Here is a 21,640-nt window from a genome sequence, read left to right as displayed (position 1 = left end):
CTGTACCAATTTTCTTCTTTGTGATAACCAGAATAATATGTATGGGTTCATAATGTTATACATTGTCAGCACCACATTTAGGGATCCAACTATCATGAAAAACATGTAAATCAGCATCACTCCTTAATAATGTCCCTTAATAATTTGGGTCTGATTATTGTACAAGTGCCACTTACATGTATTTACCAAAAATTTGTTTTCAAATAAATATCTAGGCACAAATGTATTTTTATACTCTTTTTTCGCAGGTGTGGATGTCCAATAAGTGTACAGTGCTTGCATTGTGGTTCCATAAAATTGCCTCATAAAGACAGCGGGGTTAATTAGCAGTATGCTAAATAGAATAACCAAACACTAATTAGCTTGTTTAACACTATTGTTTAAAAAAGACGTATTTCAACTGACTCCTTATTGTCAACTTTCTTTATTACCTTCTTTTCTTTATTTCTGCTTTTGTGGTGACTTCAGCTTACTCAGCTTGGAAGAAAAGCGTTTAGAGTCTTGGTACCTGAATTAATGATATATTTAATGGGCTAATGGTCAGTGCTGCTAGTCTATCACTGTTTCATTACAGTTAGGACAACCTTTATGGGCCATAGGTTGTTGGAACATTATTATAAGCATGCTTTGTGGAATTAAAAAGGGGCTTTAGAGATTCTGGGTCCTTTGTTAGCTGCTGTATCAGGTCAAAAAAGAAATGTCTCTTTTAATCTTTTGCTGCAAGTATATTGTGGATGAAACATTAAAAATCTGGTTTCCGCTACTTTTAGGTGTTTGTAAACAGTATCTTGACAGCTTGTTTACTGCTACAAACAACTCTAACTGGGGACATGGAAAAGAGAGCACCATGCAAGTGAATGCTGCAGAACATCTATACAGCAAAGTTATTTACCGGAGGGGTACTTCTTACACATGCCCAAGGGGCACATGTGTGTGTTGAATTTATTTATTGAGAAAGAGAATGGCTTGATTATTAAAAAAAAACAAAAAATATAAAACATTGTATCAAAACTTTGATGTGAGAGGAACACATGAAGGAGTTGACACATGTGGCTTAAGTAGAAATCTGGGGCATTAGTGTTTTCTTTTTGTCCCCCTTCAGGTTTCTTATTCTATTTTTGCTTAAATAATACAATGCTCATAATACTTTTTTGTGTGACATCTTCAGGATGGACGTTGCCTCTTTACCTTTTCTTACCCAATTTTCTTTTTCCCTCTTTGTATATCTACTTTTCTTTTTTTTCGCTCTTGATCTCTTTTTCTTTCCGGGCAGGGGAGATTTTATCTCCAATTTATTTCTGTTTATTGTATGACGATTCTGTGTTCCACAAAATTGTCTTGACTTGTTTGATTTGTTTGATAATAATATGTCAGGCTTCAAATGTTTTTTTTCTTTCTGTATTATTTTATTCTGTTTTGTAATTTTTTATTTTTTTATTTTTTTGTAATTTCTGAAATTTTCTCAATATATTCTAAATACAAGAAAAATAAACATTTAAAACTAACAAAAGATTCTTAGAGAACAATGAGTTTTCTAAAGAGACATCACAGCAATGGATGCCTCTTGTTCAGTTTTGTCAAGTTAAAGCTTAGGGCAAAACCACCCAGAAATAGTCATTCAACTGCCCCTTTAGGCTAGAGTGTCAGATTTTTGCAAACAGTAGGCTTTTGCCAACTCTGTGGTTATGGGAAACTGTAGAGCATGTGAATGGAATAATAATTATCCAATATAACATATTTTTCTGACCAAAAAATATACATCTGTGTATAAAACCAAAAAAAACGATTAGGTTGACACAGAGAGTAAATGTACACATATTAAGAGCTGTGTAAATTAAACAAGCTCTCGAAAGGGTAAAGAGCTGGATCATCCACAAGGCACCCTAAGCAGTAGCCTAAGATCAGATGAATGTCCAGGAGATTTATTTGTCATCCTAAAGCTCCTGTGATAAGCCAACTGGATAACAACATTAGTCAAAGCTTCAACATATCACTTTGCAAAGCAGACGTGTGTACCCTGTGTAGATCCCAATTCCACCTTAATCTATCTGTGCAATAGCAAATACTGTTTTAAATCTAAATCAATGTATATTTATGCTACTGTCCCTCTTTCATCTTTTTCTGACAGGTTACAAGACCGTTTTTACAATTGATAATTGTAGAAACTGTTCGCAGGTCCACAGGGGTATTTTGTATGATATCCTCAGACAAAATTATAATCCACACAATAAAAATGTTTCAAGGTCACCTAGAGTGGCTGTTAAGGCATATGGTGCTCTTATCGATTCATCTCACAAGTTACTCACTTTCATGCTCCCTCCTACAGCACCACTTGCTGTTGCTCTCCACATGGAGCCTTTTTTGCACCAGTCAATTGCAGACAGACTTCCATACAAATTTTTCTCAATCTGCTCAAATGCATATAAACCCTCCAAGGAAACAATGTGAGGCACCATGATTGATAAACCTTTATTAAATTCACAGCCTAACAGTAATGCCTTTTTGTTCTCATAAATGGCAATACAAAAATGGAAGTAATAAATGTAGCAACCAGTTATATTCCAGGTCTTATGCTCTACCCTGCTGACAGAGAATTGGCATTTAAAGGTGACTGACAGAAATAGGCAACACTGGCTACTTTTTTCGTTTTACTTTATAAAATAAGAATCCATTGCACATCACATCTAGTAATATACTTGTGGCAGTGTATTGTGAAGTGCCAGAGCTATTAAAAAGACATAGAGAAGTAATCAACACAAAATCTGCACCAGATCAGAAATAGTATTAAACAGTAAAATCCCTTCTCCCTTCAAACTGTCTTCTGAATCCCACCACAAACACATATTAAACATTTAAGCCAGAGGAAGACCTCTTATCAGAGAATTAACACTTAAGGCTCTTTTCTAGCAGATTAAGAGCGATTTAATGTTTTAAAGAAAATAAATATTCTTTAGTAATGTCCACATTGATCATTTTAAATCCACCCTATGTAAAGGAAAGTGAGATTTCTTTCACCCTCCAAATGTAACGGTGTAAGCTTAGAAATCGGACTTCAAAGAGATCAGTTTTGTAGCATATGTTTAAAAAATTCCCACACAAGTTTTTCACTTTGTAAGTATTAAATTTAAGAAAGTTATATGGAGATATCAAAATGTTACATGGCCTATTTATTAAGAATGAAAAACCCCATTGAAAGGATTAATCTGTCTCCATGTACTACTCATTTATTTTTCATTTTTATATGTTTTGTTGTTTATGACAGCCTGCCAAATGGAAACAGATTAGGGAGGGGAAATATTTTTCATAAGGAAGAACATTTTCTCTATGTAAAGAATTTTTACTACCTTGATGGGGTAGGCTGTATAATGTGACCATCCTGATCAGGGAGGTTGTACAAAGCCACCTTCCAAGTGTGCCAAAGTTCATGGAAAAAAGAATACCATGAAAAATTCATAGTAATGCAGTGAACACTACAAATAAATATACCATAAGGTAATTACAACCACAACAAAACTTGTTAAAAATAAAATGGATGTGGTCCTTAGACCATTAGTTTTGAGATACTATAATTTAGTTATTAATTTTAAATATTAGTAAGCACAAATTAAACTAAAGCACAACAAGCTTAGGTACCATGAATCAAGGCTAACAATCAAAACTAAAGGTTTGACTTCCGGTTCCGACACCTGATGGGTTAGTGGTGCAGTAGTAGGCTCTATGCAACATCGAGTCAGTCTAGGATCCACTACAAGCTTAGTTGGCCCCCCACAATTATCAATCAACACCTAAGTCAAGAAAACTGGATTGTTTCTTGTCGTGAACAAATCCAGCAATGAGCAAACCTCTGTGTAAAGAGAAGATGACCAGGCCTCCAAATATGCTGGAAGCAGACTCTGACAGTGAGTCCTCTCTCCGCTTTTCACCTGTGGGAATTGACTACAACACCCAAGTGAGAGAGGTAGCTAACAATCCAAAGGCAGAGCTCTCAGAAGTTATCAGCAAAACTTTGCAGACACACATTATTGAAACAATTGCTTTAGATTGGACTTGGCTACAAGATGCCAAGCAGTGGATAGCTAGCTGAAAAGGTCAACAATAGTAATCCTCCAGGCCCTGGGACTGACCCCCCTCCATGTAGAGGGGAATTTGTACACAGACTGAGACCTCCTTGCAGGAAAGCCACCAGAGAACATCTTGTAATTGTACTGTCCCTGGAGTACCAGGATCATCAAAGTATTTTACAGGCTTCCAAAAAAAAAAACGTGCCTTGGTTACTATTTAGACTATTAGACTATTCAGCAGAATTGACAAAGATAGGTAAGATGTTCACACCAGTATGCCAGACACTGATTGGGAAACAAATTAAATTCACCCTGCCTTATCCAGCCATGCTAAAAATTAACCTGTTGGATGGCTCGTATGACTCTTTCATGAATCCAGAATCTGTGACACAATACGTTGAAGGCCTGGATGAAGGGCAAATGTCACCAGGCCCAAGAAGTTCCAGGAGGGAATCGGAGTGACCTCATCCTTCCCACAGCAACCAGTGATCACTCTCACTGGAGGGGACACAGACAGCATAAGAGGCCAAGAATTTCAGTCAGAGGGCTGCTAGTATTATAATCCTTCTGCTAGGGGGAATATGTAACACTAAAAATCAATAGTGGATGAATTCATTGGTATACTTGTGCATGATTGGAGGAATTATCCAATCCAACAACCTGACTCTGATGCAGGACCAACACCATGCAAAAAAATGTTACTCCTTGTTCTCCAAACATGGAGGTTCCCCCTGATGTGACCGAAGGGGTTTACTTTTTGCGTCATTTTCCCATCATGAAGAAAGTAAATACCCTACTCCATTTATTTGTTTCATGGAAGTATTACTCTCTTAGGAACAATTACACAGATGTTCCACAAGCCATGTTTTTTAGTTTGATTGTTTATGCAGCCCATTGAATATTCGTTGCAAATTTGATCCTTGAAAGGGATGAGCACGTGACATCCCCGCCAGTCTCCTCTCATTTACTTACCCAGGTGCAACGGCTTCATGTTTTGGGAAGGGAGGGTGCTCAGCTGGTGCGCCCTCTATCCAACCTATTCAAGGCAAAAGATCCTTTTCGCATATCAATATATTGGCACAGAGGCACTGGATGAAACTTGTGAAGTGAAATGTTCAAGGTCTTTGAAAGGCACAAAAACGGTCCCAAGAACTTTGACACCTCAAGAGACACCAAGTTGACTTGGCACTATTGCAAGAGACTCATCTTAAACAACATGAATTTCATCTTATGCAAAAATCCTTGGTGGGATCTATAGTGGGAGCACCTGCTATTGGCAGGAAGGAAGGGGTGCTAATCCTACTACACAAACAATTTGTGGGACAACTTACTAGTATCCTGTTAATACAGAACAGGGATGGTGGGTGACAGCAAAGGTAACCTCTTTGATACGGGAACTGGTAAATACAATAATATCTACAACTGCAATTCAACTGATAAAACCTTCTACCACCATCTAATAACAGTCTGCTCCCAAAATATGGCGAAGAATGGTCTTAACATTGGAGGAGATTGGAATGCCGAGGAACAGATCATTCCCCAGATCATCTCCCCATCACTCTCAACTTTAGGTAATTTCCCCTAATGACGCTGCACTGTCCTCTCTCTGCTCTTCTCTACAAGTGGTGGACATTTGGAGACACCCCCATCCATGGCACTATTGGCCTTGAATGCATAGAAGGCTTTTGACAATGTGTGCTGGTCATGACTGCTCCTCTCAGTCCTTCCTATCACTCAAAGGCACCGGCCATGGGTGTCCATTATCATCTCTACTTTTCAACATCTCTCTGGAGCCATTGGATAGACATTTGGCAAAGACATCTGCATATGGGGGGATTAAGCTTGATCCATACCAAGTAAAATCAGCATTCTTTACCGATGATATTATATTAGTAATGTCCAACCCTCATTCAGAGATGCAACCGGTCCTGAAACTCCGCCAGGGATTTTGAACAGTAGCGGGACTGCATATCAATTTAGACAAAAGTGAATTCTCGGAACTAAAGTTCCTAGGGAGGATAGTAAATGGGCAGCAGAATGTGGATTCTGAATAAAAAAAAATTACCTTTTATCTAGGAATATGTATCACATAAAGCTACAACAAAAATATACGCAGCAAATTATATTAAATTTTATAGAGGAATTGGAGAGGTGGAGCGACCCACCTTTGTCTCTGTTGGGCAGATGCCACTTTATCAAAATGATACATTTTGTACGCCTGTTATATCCCTTGCATACGCTGCCTCTGTTGCCCAGACATTCCGATATACAGAAACTGGGGATACCAACCTCCTATTTCCTTCAATATATGCAATTACAAAGCTTTATACGAACAGTTTTGTCTCCTCGTCAGCCGTTCTATCCACATGAAATATAGAGTTGCTTCTACAGGAGAGGGATCAACGTAAATCTCTCTCCTGGATATATGCGTCACTGAGAGCCACAACAACGCCCGGACCCCCTCTTGCCAGTCTCTTAATTGCAAAATGGGCATCTTTTATAGAATGCCCACAATTAGACACCTGGGAGTATATTAGAGAGGGTTGAGTCAAAACTGTGAAAATGGTGATTAGCGAAAGTTGTTAAGAAATTTAATTCAAAATAATTCACAGGGCTATATTGTCTTCGATATAGCCCCTACTCCAAATGGGCCAAACAGGATCATGACATGCCAAACCTGGTTTTGCACAGGCATACAGACCTATTGGAAACAGTCCTTATAGCGAGTTTGACAGGAGGGAAGCTTGATTTCTGCCTGAGATCCCAAGCAACAGAAAGGTTCAATGAGGTCGGAAATATTGTGCTTATTATCCACTAAGAAAGTAATACTGAAACAATGGGTATCAAGAGCCCCTCCCATTATGCAAAGGGTCAGAGAGACCCTCCATAAACCTTTATTGATAGATAAACTAAAGATACTGCGCAACAAAGACCAATAAACTAAACATTTTTTAAGACTTGGACACAATTAATATTGGCTGAGCTGAACAGGGAACAATTAGTTGAGATAAAGCTGCTGTTTTAACACACCACTTGGTATGACACCGAGAAACTGAATAGCACCCTGAGGGCATTGGATGTAGTTTGAGATTCCCACATTGTATAGATATTAATGGGACTTAGATACCTTTTGCCAATTGGAAGGATATGACATAGAAATTGCTATTCTCTGTACAGTATATTATATTACAAATCAGGTTATGATTGTGAGTTTTTGATATGATATATTTATAACAATCTCTAGGCTGTGTTAGTTTGTTAGTTTACTGGTTTGTTTGTTTGTAATTGTTAGGCAAAGTCAGCAAGACAAAAGTCAAGCAGGTACAGGTCAGAACATGAAACAGGTCACACAGGAGAAACTGAAAAAAATGCAAATTATACAGCAAGAAGAGCAGGGGTCTTTAATACACAAACATGTGCTAAAACCCATGTACATAACCAGCATGATTCAGTGAGGATCCTCTTACAATGATGGCTGTTGGAATTCCAGATTGTGATGGCCTATTCCATAGCCAGGTTCTACTTGCTGAAGCATGTGCAGCACCAGGCGCAGGTCTGACAGTTTACAGGCCATATCCAAATTTTTTTAAGCGTATTAACCCAAGTTAGCCTAATCTGTGAATAAAGGGTCTGTCCATCCCCAATCTTTAAATGTAGCTCTAACTCATGATAGATTTTGAAATGATCTTATTATATGTAGAATGTAGCAGAAGGTGATGAAACACATGAGGAAGGAACCCCCTAAACTCCTAGATGGACAAGAAGTTTGTTGAGAAATATAAGACATTAGGAGCAGATTCAACCCACCAGGCTCTGTCATTAACTAAAATTGAATTTTAGATTTCTTTATAGGAAAATTTAAAATCTGTACTCTAGGTAAACATTTCTCCTTGGCATAATTATAATAAATAATATGAATCTGCACCTTTGTTGATAAATAGCCTTGTTGTTTCATCACATATGCTTATCCATGGAGCAGGGACATCATGCAAAGTATAGCCCTTGTAATAATTGTGTATAAAAGACTATGCATGCTGATTTGTAAGTGCGCAATTTTTTCACATAAATATCACAGTTAGCACATAAAAAGCCAGGTTTCCAATTTATCTGTGAGAAAAGCTAACATTTTTTATGTTTCGCTCTTCCTTCTTCACAGTCAAAATATGCTAATATATCCAAAACACTGGCTTCTTTGTTACCGTAGCAACTTCAACATGACACAGATTAAAAAAACATGCTTTTTTTATAATGTGCAGACATAATGTACAGCTAAATAGCTAAAAAAATTAAAATATTGAATTATTATCTGAATAATATCATTGAAATCCCGGATTTAGCAGTGAGTCAGACAAAGATTATTTTCTGCAATGTGAAAATGACCAATTTCCTTGCTTCTTCTATCAACCCAAGGCCTACTGTATGTCATATTAATTATAGCTCGACTCTACCAATTAATCAGTCCAAACCCTCACAAAATTCCTGCTCAACAAGCATGTAGCCTTGTGTTTAAGACAATAGAGATCTTTCTGACTGTAAAAACAACATTTGCAGCCACAGGCATGCCTGTTTTGTACTTGCTCTTCTCTTATAAAAAAAAAGCTTCAATGCTGTCAGCAGCACTCACAGGCATAATTTTCCCTCACCAGGATTAAAAGAGATGTAAATCCAACCACGAAAATTTTATGTAAGGTATCACATGCCATTTAACAGCTCATTTGTACACTTTCTAAATCTAAAGAGTTTAATAAATAAATCTGACTATAAAGGTCCTTGTTTAGACAAATTTTGTTATTCAGATACAATGGTCTCCCATTTGTGTACCTGTGATTTCACCCATTTTCCTGACTGAGACCAGAAGCAGCAGCACTGACATATATATTGCACATTCATGGTCCATTGCTGTCACTATCAGAGCTCCAGTTCAGAGCAATGGTGTGCAGCCAACACTGACCACAGTACATATTGACAGGAAATGGGTGAAAGAAGCTGAAGGATATCAGAATCACTGGGATGCAACAAAGGACTGATAAAGGTGAAAATAGCAGTGTATGGGGGGAACAATTAGCAGGAAAAAAAAGTGTAATTTGTTTATGGTAAACAGTGCTTTAGTAACCTAAATGTCATCTTGTTGGGGTTTAAATATATTCTAAGATTTAAAAAAAGATAATTGCAAAGTATAAAAAAGTGGAAAGTGGTAAGAACATACAGCTGCTAATATTTTTCCCTGTGTGAATGCTTTATTATGAATTGTTACTTTTTGCCATTATAGCTTTATTATTGTTTTCTTAGTTGATACGATTATTAGAGCTGATAAAAGCCTTCTTGTCTTGCCTCCCTCTTCTAAATTTTTCTGTCTCTTTACTGGGACAATTAAAAAAAAAACAGGAACATTTACATATGTGACAGGAGATCTACCCATCCTCCCTTTAATTCATGCACAAACAGGATATTTTGCAATTTTTAGCTTATAATACATTATAAAAAACATTTGTTAAAATAATTTTTCCCATTTATGCTCCGAAAGGGATACAAGTGGTTGCTGATCACATTGATTTCAGATGCTCTTGCCTGCAAATAAAGTAACTTCCAAAGCCCTAAACCCTTTTACTCCTCCAGTTGATCACTTTTTATTGTTTATCTGGCATAAGATAAGCTTGACATTATTTGCTTCACTTAATTTTAAGAGGTCCTTTATGGCCACTTTTTGGAGAAATCTGCGGTAATCTCAAGAGTAAAACTACGTACACGAGTCAAATTATTCTTGTCTGATGATAGCCTCAGGGCAGATATCGGACAAGAATCTGGTTGTGTACAGCGCTTGTTGACCGTACGACCGTCCTGGCAGGTACACGGACGACGAACAATCGTAATGAAAGTGAAGGGGAGAAAGCGCAGCAGGGTCCCACTGCGTCATTCTCCCCCTCCCCTCTCCATAAAACTGAACGGCACCGTATGTACAGCACTCGTTCATGCATTGTGCAGTCGTTTGCCGAGGATCTTTTACAACAACAATTACTGCACGTGTGTACCTAGCCAAAGTAAGAGGAGAAGTTCCTTATTTGCTTGAGCATTGATTACACCACAAATCCTGCTGGTTGCAATATCACGGTCCCAGCTCCCACCTAATTTATGTTGAATTTTCAGTGGGGATTTTCCTATAAATCAGAATGTTTTACATGACCTGTTTGTGATATTGAATTGATATTGATTTGAACTTTATTTTATGCTGATATTTTATTTATATATTTTTTTAATTTGAGGTGCTCAACCTGAGTCATTCCTTTGTTACTTTTTGCCTTTTGTTTACAACATGTTGCTGCATTTTTTAAGAGGGGTCCACCTTGTCTGCAGCCAAAAAAGGTGGGTATAGTATGTAGAGTATGTAGAGCCTGGCACATAGGTAGTTCTTGGCAGAACAGACCTCCCATACTGCAATCCCTTTATAGTCCCAGTCATCACACCAGTTAGCTGAACCAGAATTAGCAACAAGGGGCCAACAGGACTTCTCCTATCATAAAAATATAAACATTGATTTCAATGGTCTATATATTTAAAGTATGACCTAAGGCTCCTGTTCAATAGTCTCCAGACCAATATCATAGTCAGTTACCATTGTAGGGATTTCTGCAACCAAGTGCTGTCAATCCAGAAAGTTTCAGACAAGATTAAGTGTGGCAAGATGCTGATTGGTAAGTACCTTGCTTGTGATTCAATGATACTGGTAGCCACACCCAAAATATTTTTTTATTCTATTGTGATGAAAACAGGCATAGCCAATGTAAGTTACAAATCTGTGATGAATTCAGGAGCAGCAATCATTGCCACATGATTAAAGAATTAGGTCAAATTCATGGGCATTAAGTATTTGTGGGACTTTTCAGGGACACTAAGAATAAACTTTGCAGATGCACTTATAATTAAGTGCTTCAATGCATATTTTAATGGGAGGCTATAGTTCTACTTTAGGTTCCAATTGACCAACAGTGTGAAGAGGCAGTTTACAGCTGACCACTAAAGTGAAGGGCACTCATTTAACTACCACCAATGATGTGAGTAAATGCTCCACTGACACAGAGTTGTGCTTAAAATAAATTCATTACAAAGGACCAGTTTGTGTTTTTATCTACTCTAGATAGCTTCTCAAAGTATAAATTGCTTATAACAATAAACTGACTGATAACTTTAGGTTAATTGTGTGACATATTATGATTGGTGGAACAAAAATATGTTTATTATGGTTCTATTACCAATTTAAAAGTAGAATGGTAGATTGAATTTCCAGTCCTAGAAAACTTGCCATGCCTCAAAACGTGTTTGAAGAATTTAACAGATTCTTCTATTGCTTTTGGTATGGAATTCAGAATAAACTGATGATATCAAACAGTTTCTCTGGTTTTCAATTTAGGAATCATAGGGGTCCTAACCACAAAATTAATAGTTTAGCAGGTTACACATGTAGCGCTAATGATTACTGGTAACCTTCAGAGGCTCTTCTACTACATCAAAATCTTCCTTAATCTTTAAACAAGTACTGCGGGAAATATTGAAACAGAGTCACATTTTGAAGAGATTGTTATAAACCTGAGAACTATTTGTTGTGCTTCATATGTCCCACAGGACTCCCTTATTCCACTTCAAAGTGAGATCTAGCTGAACAGCTCTCCTGCAGACCTATTAAGATCCATCAGGTATCAAAGCCTTATTAATTACAGAACAGCAGATGAGTCTGGCACAGGAGATAAGATTTGACACTAGACAGGCTGCCCAGGAATTACTTCCAAGCAAGTTGGCAAAGAAAACGAATACAGATACTTTGTATATAAGCTAATATGTTTTCCATTCCATATATATATATTGGTTGTTTAAATCATTTAAATTTAACATTTAAATGTTTTATGCCAAAACTAACGGGTCTGAAACAAATGAAGCAAAGAAAAGTCTTTAGGTGGTTACAAAACATTTAGGATGATCTGCTTTGAAAAAACAATGTTGTCTGTGCAAAGTTCTGTCTTAGTGTTGTTCCATCCCAGATACTGTTGCTTACCTGTAATTGGAAGTGAAACAGTATATAAGGATGTTTGTACTGCCACTATCCAAACAATGATTAGGATTGTGCTCTGCTAAAAATTTTCATTGAGGATCATGGTTTTTATTTTGCATCCTTATTAAAGTATTACAGTGGATTTGATTAAACAGTACTGCCCTGAATGATAATAATTCTGTTTTGTGGTAACACAGAAAACTGAATTTTACTTAATCTTTGGAGCTATTGCTGCATTCGTTTGGTTTCACATTGCATTCTCTGGCACAGTAAAACAATTATTATAGCAATAGCTCTATGACAATTTCTGATAATAATAATCCTGATAATTCCTGATTATTGAGCTTACCTGTCAGTATAAACTCTGCGGGGTCCACGCATAGACTGCTGTTCAATAGACACGAGTGATGCCGCTACTACAATTCCCGGCATAATTTGCGTCTATAAAATGCGGGGCCACTCATAGGCAGAGAGGCCGCTGGTTTATAGACGCGAGTGATGACGGGAATTGTAGTAGCGGCATTGTACTCGTGTCTATAGAACAGCAGCTTATTATGAATTGCAGCTGGCCCCCCGTTACTACGGATTGCAGTAGCGACGGGCCAGCTGCAATTCAAATAAAGAATTCTTTTGGGGGCCAAAAAAAGGACATGCCGTGCCAGATTTGGCCCGTGGGCCAGAGTTTGACACCCCTGCTCTAAGCCAAGTTCATTGTACATTTCTTTTGGAATACCATGCATATTTTGGGAAAGGAACTAGGTAACTCTGCAGATGCTGAATTGACAGGCATCATTGTCCCTCTGTATACACAGATGGATTGATTTAGCCATGCCATTTTTTAATTACAGATATCATTGTATGCAGCACAGCATCTCATACCTGGGAACCTAGAGAAGTAAAAAAAAAATATTTTTCTTTCCCTATATTTGGTAAACCTTTCTATTTTACCTGGATAGACAATCAATTTACTGTAATAACTTTTGTGAACTTGCTCCCTTAGTTACGGAATTGGTAATTATATCGACTGTGGGTATAGTCTCTATTTGAACATTTAACTAACTGCTTCTCATGGCCAAAATTAATTATGAAATACATTACGAAACTATTGAGTTTTCTTTCTCTGTGAAAGCAATAAAGGTCACACAAGCCCACAGAGAAAAAGTCATCAGGGAGACTAAGCAGTGATTGTGAGCAAAAGGTAAGGTGTCTGACTTAGTTCACAGAGCCTGGATCTAAACAAATTGCATGTACTGTGCCATTTCTAAAGGAGTTCCACAATTCACAGCAAGCATTGGACACGGCTGGATGACTTACATGGATTTTATGCTCTTAAGAAACCTACTGGATGCAGGAAAGCAGACACATTTTGATGACTCTGTTCCAGTGTCAATCTAACAGATGGCTACAGTGAAATATTAACAGGATGTAGTTATAAACCGTTGTGGCCTGATGTGTCATAAAATGTACTTGATTTTTTCTTTGCTGTGCAACAATAAAATCCCTTCATTGTTACTGCAATTAAATGTATACTAGCAAAATATAGCTAATAAAGCAATGTAATTATTTTTGAGGTTTTATTTTGTTTTTAGCTTTATTGCTTGAACTATTTTAGGATGTTCTAAATTTTCTTTTCAGTATTTTTTCAGCAGGCATTTTCAGTATTTTTTTTTTCATTATAATTATGTGGGTGCCCTAATACTGCATACTACTGAAATTCCCATATTTGTATGTTAATGCTAAAGGAACATGGACTACTTTTATGTAAAGGCATGCCCACAGTCATCACAGTTTATACACAGGGAAGTTAAAAACTGAGACAGTGGGCCTGATTTATTAAAGCTCTTCAAGGCTGGAGAGGCTACACTTTCATCAGTGGAACTGGGTGATCCAGAAATCCTGGAATGGATTCTCTCCAACTTTACAGAGCTTTAATAAATCAGGCCCAGTGTTTGAAGGTGGTAAGTACAAACTAGGCAATTTACTAAGGTCCCTACATTCTAAGGGTACTATAGTAGCTTTTTTACTGCTCTTAAATAACCTTTCTAGAAGTGACTTTAAGAGATATCCAAGTCTATCTTAATAAACACTAGCAGAAAGTTGTTGTTTTTTTTGACAGAGATAGAAAGATACATGGCAAAAGGTTATGATGTGCCTTATGAATTGAGTTATTTTGAAGGACCCTCAGTAGTCTAGTCAAGGGGCCATATATTGACTCTTGTCTAGGACCCCAATTTACCTCCCAACCATCCTGATTTTCAACAGACTGGCCTTGTATTTGAATTGAATCTTGTGTCCTCTTGACTAGTGTTGGTGTTCGAATTGGGGTTGTCCTTAAACTCAACAAGGAATATGGCTTTTCTAATTCGGATACACCCGACCCGAAAAACATGGGATTCGACTTCGCGAATTTGTGTGTAAAAATCCTCCTGTCAGTGTGGGATCCCCGGGTACTAGAGGTTAAAGGAGGACAAGTCTCCCCATTCATTCAACTCTAGTGCTCTGTGATTGGCTCTGTGATTAACGTTTGAGCTGTCATCAGGGTTTACCTTTCCTAAGCCAATCACAGAGCACTAGAGGTGATAAATGGGGAGACATATCTTCATTTAACCTCTAGTGCCCGGGGATCCCACACTGACAGGAGGATTCATCCTGTCAGTGTCACAGTTCCGCTAGGGCTGCAAGAGCAATAAGGGGAAGTCACGATATTAACCTGAATTTTCCCCCCCATAGACTTTAATGATGTTTAAATTCAGCGTTGGATCACCCGAAAGATAGCGGGCTATTCGAAAGAACACTGAGCTATTCGACCAACACTACTCTTGAGCTAACCAAAATCCTTGAACTGGGTCAGAGATTCTCAGTCCTGCAATAATTGCTGCTATTTGACAATCACAAGTACAGGAAAGTGTAGAAAGCTTATTCCCACTTCTTTCTTCTTGTCATGTCAACCACTAGCTAACTAATCATTTTGTCTTCAGTGTTGGATGCAGAACTGGGGAGGACAGGCATAGAAGGCAGCAAAGGCTGCAAGAAGCCCAGAGTGCGGTACCTGGTAGGTAATGGGCTGCCTGGGGTTCCTCTAGATGCCTCTTTGTTCTTTCCAATAATTTTACAGTGAAAAACTTTGCATTAGGTTCATCATATGGATTATTTATATATTTATACATGGTGATCATATGTCCCCATAAATGTCTCTTTTCAAAGGAGACTAAAGCACCATGACAGATGAATGAACAAGCACTGTACACACAGCATGGTTCTATATTATAATGAAGGGGAGGACTAGCAAGGGGCACCCAGCTGCTCAGCGATTGTTCCCAATTGGCTGTACATCAATCTGCCATGTCCATCACTGAGAGTGTTTGTCACTAGGGGGAGTCTGCTGATTAAGGGTGCATAACTGACATTTTCCCTCAATAATCGTGCCAATCATGCACAGTAAATACTGTGCAAAACTCAGCTTACCCTCCTGTACTCCTTTTAATCACACCTAATATTTAATGCTGTTGCAGCCGTGAACACTTTATACCATGGCACTGCATTTGTTTTTCTTATAGCTGTGTCTCTTTCAGAAAATTTAAAATTGGGAAGCATGCCACTTCATCTAAAACTAGTCTGCCTAGTTGTGAAACTGCAAAAGATAAAAGGGAAGCTAAAATAAAGTAAATAAGAGAGCAAATTTAACAAAACTGACCTTAATTAGAAAATAATCCCATACTAAACTGATGGTGCACTCAACTGAAATGGTGAAATGACTCAAAACTACAGAAGAAATAGAGAACTTTTTCTTTATAAATCAGCAGCTACGAGTGTAAAGTAATTGAGTAACCTCTTGTCAGTAAATAAGCTCGCCAAGTAAGAACATTTTGTGACATTGAGAGGTAATAGCTATTTTAAGATGGGGAAACAACTAGGAGGTCCCAAAAACCCCAGGCAATTCAGGATAAGCTGTATCAGCTGAAGTACAGTTAAGTGGGTAACATGGTCAAAGAGGAAAAATTGTATTCACACTTGTTACTGTCATCTTCTCATCATTCTGAACCCATTAAAAACCAGCTGAAGTGCAGGCAGGCAATTGATGTAACAGTTGATTAATAAAGTCAAACAATAAAATGTACTAGCTTCTTAAAGAAGGATATCGTTTCCCAAAAGTAGCAAAAGCAGAGCCTGACAGCCACTGGACCTGATTCACAGGTCTATGTATTCCTATAATAGTTCAGATTCTAGGAACATGAAAACATTGATAACTACTTAAGGTATACGCTGCTCTACCTGTTACCAGCAAAGAAAAAGTCCTGGATAAATGTAAACACTATATTTCCCAAGTAGGCAACAAGTTTAGCAGAATTCTTAAAGATAAAACCACATTGCTTGGTAATTGATGAAAAGATGAACAGACATTACCTGGTGTAGATTAGACAAATGAAAGGTTATCTGCAAACTGTTGCTAAAACTTGCTAGATGTTAAGGATAAAAGACATTTTTTAATTCATTGATTTTAAAAACAAACAATCCAATAGTTAAACTCAGAAAACTCAGGAATATGCATTAAAGTAATTTCCATAAATTATAGTTGCATATAATATTTTTAAAAGTTGCTTAAGCCTGCCACTTTTCCACGTGTTAATAGCAGATGGCAAGCACATGATCCTAACTGGTCACCGTCGATGAAAAATGTGGAGGAATTTTTGGGTAAGGTGGTTACAAAACTGTGGCTTAGTACTGCCAACATCTTTCAAAAACTCCACTGTCATCTTTGTCAAGATGTATGAAAGCCGCGGCTATCATTCTATGTATAGCCTATGGGAGTACAGTCTTCATATTTTGACTATTTAATGGCTTGGTCTTTCTATAATGAGAAAAGAACTACTAACTTTAAAAAAATGCTGATTTACAAAATGCCCACTTTTAATTTACAAAATTAAAAATACATATATACTAAAACATAGTTTCAAACCTAATTACAAAAAAATTAATTGCCATTTTTAATCCCTCTTATGACTGTAAACTTTGGTAAGTTTGTATGTATTGATGAGGGGCATGAATGCTTACCCATAGGAGTTGGATTTTGTTATCATGAAAACCAATTTCTGAAATGCTGCAGGACATGTCCTAAGTTTGGCAAAATGCCTAAAATATTCACATGGCAAAATAACAGTTTTTCTGAGGAAGAATGGAATTATGTTCCAGACAACAGTTATGCCAACTAGAACAAAGGGGTGTTACAGAAGCAAGCTTTTTAATGCAGATATACTAACTTGCTGGAGAGATTCAATTATGACCGATTTTTATATCCATAACTGCCTATCCAGAAAAAAACAGAAAGAATGCCATATAAACTACGGAAGCAGGTTTTGGGAATCTATAGGGCCATTTCTCAAATGAAGATATAACGTTTTTAGGTATAGGGGACAAAAAAGATTAATATAGCAAGCCAGGGGTAAATTATCATCAGAATGTCATTCATCAGGATCCCAATGCTTGCACATACAATAAGTTGTTATCATACATCATTAAGAAACACATTGCTAAATTGTACTGCACATGGAATAATTGGCACAAGAATACAATGTAAATAATAGTAACATTCATAACATTATTATATGGTTACTGCAGTGCTTTTTTTAACATACAAAAAAAAGGTCCCTACAATGTAACCACTGTGTTGTAGGGGTCTGTAAGCAGAGAGTTTATTTGGAAGGTGGAAACCCCCTTTACTAGGGTAGGAACAAGCACAAGGGTACATCAAATCATTGCTATTTTTAACTAATATGTACGTTTGCAGGATCCACAAATATTATATAGTGAAGATCAGTAAAATATAATCGGGCCGCTGTCCACTATATGTTGAAAAGAGCTCCAGCCAGGTGGGAAGAACATTTGTCATTGCATTTAGCCAATCCAGCAATGCTGCCTTCTTCATGGGTTGGCTAAAAGCATTTAAACAATGATGTTCACAAGGATAGAGCTCCTGTCTTTGCATTTAACCAGAGCAGCCTGGGACAGCTGTTCTCAGCTGCCCTTTTGCATGATTGGTGAAACAAATGTAAACAGTGATGACTTGAATTCCATCATCATTATTCACAATCATTGAGCTCACTTATGTCTCTCACAGCTTTATCCCTATTTCTCTTTGCTCCTCACTCACTGCTGCCTGACTTAAATCCACGCTCTAGCTCAACCTCGATCTGCCCTATATAGTACGGGGAGGTAAGAATGAAAAATATAGTAAACATGAAATGCCAATGAAGTGCCCAACTCTATTGATAATATATTTCAGCTTATCAAAAGCTTAATAAATAGGGTCAATTCTACAAAGGACAGTAGCAACATTCTTTGGGAACGCTGGAAATGCAAGTCAGTTTTGCACAGTAAAATCAATCATCTCAATTACCGCAAATCAATTCTACAAATTATTTTAAGTAATTAACACACTTGTTAGATAAAAAAAAAAAAAACACAGTATTAACAAAAATTGTTATAAAAATCACAGAACAGCTTAAGATCTCTAAACTATTAAGTTACAGAGGAATATTAACAAAAATATATATGTTTGTGTGTTACAGTGTATATACACTTTATATGTGTAAAGTAGGGGTAGAGAATAAAATATCCTTTGTGTTGGACAGGAGTGCTTAGCCTGGCAGGCCTGTCTAGAAACACATGACTGCATAATAAAAGGGTTTTTTCAGGATACTGGTTGTGCATACCTTTAGAATTCTTGCATCATGATAATATCAGCATCCTGTCAGAAGCAGTTAGGGCTCTTGCATTTCATTGTTAGTAGTGCATGATTAAATTAACATGTGGGGGGATAAGCAACACCTTTTCAATGATACTTTGAAAGCATGCAAGAAAGATGGTAATCAAAGTGGAAGACATTTATGTTCTGATAAAGGCTTTGGACCATGGGAATTTGGCAACGAGAGCATTTATTGTGGCAATAGAAGCAGTTGTGAAGTCTTTTAAGAATGGGAGTAGTGGGATGTTTGGTGAGGTACCCATGAGAGGGGGATCCAAAGATAGACAGAACCAGGGAGAAACTCTGGGCTTAGAAGAGCAGGGAGCAAGGTGGCTATAAGAGCCATTTGTAGATTAGACCTGCTTGAAAGAATGTATAATTTAATGCTCTTGATGAATATATGTATATGTTTTTTGTTTTTTCTTGATACATACAGTTGATCTTGTAATGCAGTCATCCCTGCCAGGCATGCTCTAGGACTTGCAATCCTTACAATAAACTGGACACATTACACACAACTAGACAATTCTGCCGTTTATATGTTCACTGCCAATAACTTGATTATGTCCCAAAGCTTTTCCTCTTCTTTTATTTCAGCTTTAATCTACAACCTACTTTAAAGCTGATCTTCATGTTCCTCAAAAACCTCCTTTGCAGTGGATCTAACCCAAACTTAAATTCACAAGAGTTAAATGCTCATTTATTGCCATTGGCTGATACGCTCTTCTTCTTCTTCAGTTGTGGGCAAACACTACTCTGCAGATTTACTGTTCCTGTATTGTGGTGAGTTGTGAGAATGTCATTGCCTACTGCTGACCTTAGTGGCTTTTTATGCTCCTGGGACTGCTTACATGGAGATGAGGCATGTGGGTGAGGTAGGGGTATGGTAAGTAAAATTACTAATTATTCCCTAGTAATTAAGCAATTTAAATGATAATACCATATTCAGGGGGTTTCCAAGTTAACTAAAAAGCCATATGTCAAAGATTTTAATGCATTAGATTGAAATTTTCATGAAATTTCGCTCTTCCCCAGTTAGTGGTTAGTCTACAGGTTAGGAAACAGGGCTAGGTTTTAGTTTGAGGTTAAAATTAGATAAGGTCAATAAATATGTGCCAGGGTTAGGATTTGTGTGTTAATTGTTGGTGCTAATGGTTTAGGGGTTTGAGTATTAGGGCCAACACACATAGAGAAAACAATATACAATTTATTGGTAGTATAATGGTAACAGTTATGGCAATGCTTTTCTCAAACAAAAAAAAACTTGAAAAATCCCAGACTCCAAAAATAAATATACTGCAGTTTATGAATTGATTTCTAATTTAATTTCAACATGCATAGAAATACACAAGGATTAAGTGAAATCACCCCCGTAAATAAAATACATTCTATTTTTATTAACAATTGTAAGTATATTCTAGGTGAAGCATGAAAGTGAATACTAATGTTCCAGTTCATTCTTAACCACATTTTTATTAATTTTTAGAGAGGACCAGAAATCTTTCACTCTGGAAATGAATGCTAGTCTATTGCCAAGCTGAGAGTTGATAATAGCTCCATTCATTGTTATTAGCTGTTGACACAGTGTGATCCATGTCGTTTCTCAACATGTTCCTTGGCTCCCCTCTGCCACTTTCCTTTCTGGCTGACGTCCCTGTCTCTCAGAAATCTTTCTTCTTAGTAAAAGAAATGTGGAAAAGTCATCATTTTATCCATAACTCTTTGATGTCAATCACCGACAAGTTAGAATTTAAATGATTACTTTATTCCAGCAATAGAGGGTAAGTTACCATCCTTCACTTTTTTGGGCATTATTTTATTCTGAGAAGGATGAAATGGGTGGCCTATCTTTTGGGTTTGGCAATTCCTGTGTCTGCTTTTTTCAGAAAGGTTTATTATTTTCAAAGAATTAAACTTGATGGATAATAATATTGTAGCTTCCTAATATCATAAAGGCAAGTTTTCAGAACATAAGCACAATAACTAAATAAAAGTGGATGTAAATTGCTAGGTTTGAGGCAAAGATATATAATCTCTCATCAACCAGGTGGATTATAAATCACCTGGGTAGTTGAGAAACCAGTTGGTGGCTGCTGATGGTACATCCAGAGATATTCAAATTCATATTATATGAGCAGCTGAGGCAAGGAACCAACTCATACAAAATTAGGGAAACCAAGGCTTTCTAAGATTAATATTCAACCATTAAAAAATTATCTCTCTTTTTGACAGACAATAGGTGAAAACAAGAAGATATAGTGCATACCAGGGTTACCAGTTTTTGAAATATTATAAAAAATAAAGCATTTAAAATATGCCAACAACCAAAACTGCATTTTATAGTAACAGGATCATCTGTAAATAAACTATGAACGGTAGTGCCCTCATTACAACCTGAACTGTGAATTCTTCCAATGACTTATAGAAATATTATAAAAAAGTATCCATACAGTCAGTTCAGTGCAAATTCCTCACCATTATCTACAAATACATACATACAATACATTTCTCTTCGCTGTCCAGCATTGAACCTGGCCAAGTAATAGAAAGTGTTTCAGTAGACCACATTTTGCATACTTGTATCAATAAGCATTCATTAATGTACTAAGTTTTTACATATTTACTCAAAATGCGCCTTCTATCAAATTGTACATCAAAGACAAACTGACAGAATAGAAACGTGTAAAGGTATTTGGAAACCATTTTTTTTGAGCAGCATCGCTCTAATGTCTGGTTGCATTAAAATAGTGGATTACAGAGAGAGAGAGATGAGTCTAGTCAATGTTTTATTTATGA

Source organism: Pyxicephalus adspersus, chromosome 1 (genome assembly GCF_032062135.1).
Source record: "Pyxicephalus adspersus chromosome 1, UCB_Pads_2.0, whole genome shotgun sequence".
NCBI classification, from domain to species: Eukaryota; Metazoa; Chordata; class Amphibia; order Anura; family Pyxicephalidae; genus Pyxicephalus; species Pyxicephalus adspersus.
The sequence above is the reverse complement of the archived record's forward strand: the minus strand, read 5'-3'. Positions refer to the sequence as shown.